Source organism: Portunus trituberculatus, chromosome 10 (assembly GCF_017591435.1).
Source record: "Portunus trituberculatus isolate SZX2019 chromosome 10, ASM1759143v1, whole genome shotgun sequence".
Taxonomy (NCBI): domain Eukaryota; kingdom Metazoa; phylum Arthropoda; class Malacostraca; order Decapoda; family Portunidae; genus Portunus; species Portunus trituberculatus.
Genome location: NC_059264.1, coordinates 3,308,093 through 3,314,082, shown reverse-complemented (window position 1 = coordinate 3,314,082; position 5,990 = coordinate 3,308,093).

Sequence of the window (5,990 nt, the reverse complement as noted above, 5' to 3'; positions counted from 1 at the left end):
CCCGTCTCCATATCTACACTTATCCAATCTTACTTTAAAAGTATGCACACTTGTTGCAGACACTACTTCTTCATTTAAACTGTTCCACGTCTCAATACATCTCTGCGGGAAACTATATTTTTTAACATCTCTCAGACATCTTCCTTTCCTCAGCTTTTTACAATGTGATCTTGTGCTTCGGATGTCATATTCTTCTCTCAGGATCAGTTTCTCATTATCCACTTGATTCATTCCGTTGATCAATTTATAAACTTGTATCAGGTCTCTCTCTCCTTCCTTGTTCCAGGGTTGGTAGATCCATAGCCTTTAGTCTCTCCTCATATGTCATCCCTTCAAATTCTGGAACCATTCTTGTGTGTGTGTGTGTGTGTGTGTGTGTGTGTGTGTGTGTGTGTGTGTGTGTGTGTGTGTGTGTGTGTGTGTGTGTGAGAGAGAGAGAGAGAGAGAGAGAGAGAGAGAGAGAGAGAGAGAGAGAGAGAGAGAGAGAGAGAGAGAGAGAGAGAGTTTTCCAGTCTAGAGTTGAACTGGCATTACATAAAGTCACACAAAACATTCTCACCTCTCTGGAATACCACAATAAGGTCTAGTTTTCCTTGTATATTAATTAAGGTTAGGTTCGGTAACATTCCCAGCTCTCTATCACAGTTTTCCAGAGTCTAGCATTAAACTGGCAAGACACTACACTCCCATCTCTATAGAACAGCAAACCCTCACTAACCCACACTAATAGGTCGGCCATCAGCTATTTCAGACACTGTATGGCCACTGGATTCACTTTGTCTAGATCAGATGTGTGGCGATATAAGCATCAAGCGTCCAGTACAATTTGCCACCAACTAGACACCCACACTCCCCCCCCCCACCACCACAAGCAATCCCCAACACACAGGGATGACTCAATCTGCTTTTTTTTTATTTCTATTTTTTTTTCTATGCTCTGGTCTATAGCGCCTGTAGGTAACTTGTAAAGGAAGCACTGTTTGGTTTCTACACATTAGTGGCACAAGCAAATTTATTCATTATTATTCATTTATTGATTCGCGCGACCTTCACTTGCCTTGTTTGAGATTTGTGCCTTGTGACAAATAGTACATAGATATAATAGGCTCCACATAGCAACCAATTTATATACATACCAGACACTCACCACTACACAAGGTGGGCAGCTGGACATTGCATTTTTTTGGATTTTTGGATATTTCACCATGAGTTTACTGTGTTGTACATTAAGGTGTAGTTTTGCCTCTATTTGGGTTAGGTTGGGTTGGGTTGGGTTGGGTTGGGTTGGGTTGGGTTGGGTTAGGTTCGGTTAGGTTGGGTTGGGTTGGGTTGGGTTGGGTTAGGGTTAGGTTAGGTTAGGTTAGGTTGCTGTTGTGTCTGTTGCTACTGTGGTAATGCTAGAATGCCTATCTGTCTGTCTCTCTGTCTGTCTGTGTGTTGGCAGATGCTGTGGTAATATCAGAAAGGCTGCTGTGTGTCTGTATGTCTGTCTCTCTGTTTGTATGTCTGTTTGTATGTGTGTCGTGAGTGAAAGAAAGCACCACCTCTGTGTTTTTTTGTCTTATTTATTTGTTTATTTCTATAGTTTGTGGTGTTTCATGTGTTTGTTATTGTTACAGGTAGTAGTTAGAAATGTGCTCAGGTTACCTTCTTACATTTAACTTCATCACACACACACACACACACACACACACACATATCTTCTCCTCCTACCCTAAAAAATCACCAAACATCCAACACACACTGACTCACTTACACACACACACACACACACACACACACACACACACACACACACACACACACCTTTTCCCATATTAATGTTGTGATAAGCTACAGGGCATTTGAAGGGGCTAGTTGTGAGTTAGAGGACAGTGTGCAAATATAATGCATTTTGTAACACATCTAAGAAAATGGATACAATTTCAATGGTCTTTTCTTATCCTTGAAAGAGAGAGAGAGAGAGAGAGAGAGAGAGAGAGAGAGAGAGAGAGAGAGAGAGAGAGAGAGAGAGAGAGATAATGAAACATGGGAAATAGAGGGATATTATACTTATACTTAATACACAACAATAATAATAATGATGATAACAGTGATGGTGATGCAAAACAGCCACACCAACACACACACACACACACACACACACACACACACACACACACACACACACACACACACACACACACACACACACACACACACACACACACACTGTTTATCCTTTATTTCTGGCACCTTTGGATTCTTTCTAGTTCCATGATGTCCTTCTGCCTGAATAATGACCACACCACTGCTGCAAATTCTAATTCTAGCCATAACCACTATGATAACACCTACACCATAATATGCAGCAGTGGTGTGGTCATTATACAGACAGAAGGACATCAGGAGACTAGAAAGAATCCAGAGGACCACTACAAAGATGGTGCCAGAAATAAAAGATCTTCCCAATGAAGAAAGACTGAAGGAAATGGAACTACCAACTCTGAAGGATAGATGGGAGAGAGGAGACCTAACTACGATGTATAAGTTAGTAAACCGTATGGAAAAGATAGACAGACAAGACCTGCTAACACTGACAGAGGACAGAGATAGACAAACAAGAAAACACTCCAAAATCATGAAAAGTCAGTGTTTGAGGGACATTAAGATGTTCCATTTTCCACACAGGACATTGGACATCTGGAACGGCTTGAGTGAAGAGATTGTAGCAGCAGAAAGTGTGCACAAATTGAAGGAAAAGTTAGATAAATGTACATATGGAGACAGGTCACTATGAGGCCCACTCAAACACTGTGACGTATAACTAGGTAAACACACACACACACACACACACACACTGCTTACCTGTGGCTGTAGGACGCAGGGCTGCCACTCTCTCCGTTCCTTTTCCCTGAGGCGAGTGAGTGTGGCCCGCAGGTGTGTGGGGCGCAGCCTGTCCCCGCCCACCCACACACCCGCCACACCCACACCCACTCCTGGCATTGAACCCATCCTGGAGTATCAGCGAGTGCCTGTCTCAGTAGCGTGGCATCATTTCTGGCATTGTTTCTGGCATCCTTTGTGGCATTGTGTGGCCCTCCCTGGCACCCTGGCTGGCCTCTCCTTAGCGGCACTCATTCACCGTTGTGTGTCCGAGTGTCGTCATGGCAGTCCCAGCACGGTGCCAGAGGGTCGGTGGTGTCTGGGCCTCAGCTGAGTGGCATTGGCTGTGGCACTGTGGGTGTGTGAGTGTGTCCCAGCCAGGCACTGTAATAGAAGGAGGCTGTCAGGAGCTTTATAACAAAATACATATATACTTTGAGAAAACAAAGATAAATATACAGTAATAATAGTAAATACGTAGAACATACTCATACAGTAATAAATAAAGAGTAATAGATAACATGTAGCAATAAGGATAAATATACACCACATACACATTCATATACTGAAAGAAATGTGTTAATTTTTTAAACATCAATGAAAATGCCAAGACTCGAAAATAAGCAAAATTAAAGGAAAAAAACATCACACACACACACACACACACACACACACACACACTCTGCATAAATATCTAACAATTTCCATATCTAAGCTTAATTAATCACCAAAAATAAAAGAAGAAAAATAAAAGAAAGAAAGAAAAAAGGAAGGAAAAACAAGAAAAATAAAAATAATAACAAATAGTAGTAATTTGGGTCGATCTATTTAATAATGTACATATTTCAATGGTGGTGGTGGTGGTGGTGGTGGTAAGATTAGTCTGTTTGGAATGAGATTAATGTGTGTGTATGTGTGTGTGTGTGTGTGTGTGTGTGTGTGTGTGTGTGTGTGTGTGTGTGTGTGTGTGTGTGTGTGTATGAAGGTTGTCTTCAAACTTGATTACCTTCATACCTGTAAAATTATGGTGATGGTGATGATGGTGATGACACACACACACACACACACACACACACACACACACACACACACACACACACACACACACATATGAAGAAAGGCTGAAGGAAATGGAACTGCCAACCTTACAAGATAGAAGAGAACGAGGAGACCCAATAACAATGTATAAATAGTCAATGGCACTGAAAAGATAGACAAGGAAGACCTGGTGCTGGTGACAGAAGAAGCTGGAAAGACAAGAGGTCATGCAAGGATTACGAAGAGGCAGTGTGTGAAGGACACTGGAAAATACAGTTTTTCCACATAAAACAGTGGAGAAGTGGAAAGCATTGAGTGATGAAGTTATTACAGGACATAATATGCATAACTTTAAAGAAAAAAATGGATAAATGGAGACATGGAGACATGAAATTATGAGCCCCACTCAAACCAAGTACAAAACAACTAGGTACACACACACACACACACACACACACACACACACACACACAGCAAGGTCACTGAGAGTTTTGTTAAGCCTTGAGTGGACAGACTTTGCTGTAATCTGAGTGTTGCTTGTGGCTTCCCTCCCCTTGAGAAATGGAAGCCAAGGTAAGGTAAGGTAAGGTGAGGTGAGATGAAGTGTGGTGAGGTGGTGAGGTGAATGTGACAGGACAGGGTGAAGGGTGGCATGACAGGCAGGCACTAGTGTTTGTATGTGTGTATGTATATTTATGTATGTGTCCTTGTGATGGCATTTATGTATGTGTGTGTGTGTATGTATAAATGTATGTATGTGTGAATGTGTTTGATCTATCTTATTGATTTTTATTTGTAATAAGGAACACACACACACACACACACACACACACACACTACAGAATTCTGATTACTACTACTACTATCACTATTATCATTTCTCTTCTGCACTTCCTTCTAATAGAGCAAAGCAGGTCAGGACAGGTTAAACAGCAGGTCAGAGTAGGTCAAAAGTTCACATTATGACCTGCAACACACACACACACACACACACACACACACACATGCTGATAGAGTTGCTAGGTGGTGATGGTGACAGTGGTAGTGGCAATGGTGGTGGTAGTAGTAGTAGTGGTGGTGGTGGTGTGTTATCAATCTAATCTAAACAGAGGAATGACAGACACCTATCAGTCAAACACACCACAGAAAAATAGATGAGTAAAGCAACAAAAAAGTATGAAAATAGGCAACATGACTAACGTCCATATTTAGAAACGCCTTCCCCTCTCACTAGACAATTTTCCAAGGCCACAGGGAAGTCTAGGTGGGTTTTCAAGACAGTTTCTCTTTTAATAAACTAGAAATGTTGCCAATCCATCACCAGAACCATAAAAATACCCTTAAAAAACATGAGTATCTTCAACATGAGCCTTTGGAAAGCAGTGATGGTGAGAGAGCAAAGTGATTCAGAATACAGGCCTTGACATGGTTAGTCATAGTCAGTGTAACCTTATATGTAATATGACACCTTCCTTCACCTCAGCGTGGGACAACAGGGAAAACAGATCAATAAAGCAGTAAAATGTATATAAAGATAAAGAAATAATTTAGATTTGTTAGCTTTATGTCATAGTTAGTAGAACCTTCAATATACATGTACTATGACACTTTCCTTCATCTCAGCATAAGAAAACAGGAAAAATAGATCAATGAAGCAGCAAAAAATATATAAAGCAAAATAACTAAGATTTCAAGTCATAGTTAGTGGAATCTTCAATATAGCTAAATGTAATATGACACCTAACCTAACCTAAACCTAATCTAACCTTGACCTAACCTTCCTTCCTTCACCTTAACATAAAAGATAAGATAATAAAACCACAATAATACTGAATCACTAAAAAGAAATAATATTACTACTGAAATATAAAAACGGTGACAACTTTTAAGTTATGAATGTGGAATAAAACAACAAAATAAAATAATAAAAGATAATAAAACCACATTAACACTGAAATACTAAATAAAAAAAAAACTAATACTGAAAAAAAAAAAAAAGGCAACAACTTTTAATTCATGAAAATAAAATGAACTGAAATTAAATAACATTAATAAAGGTAATCTAACAAAATAACGTACATAATGCA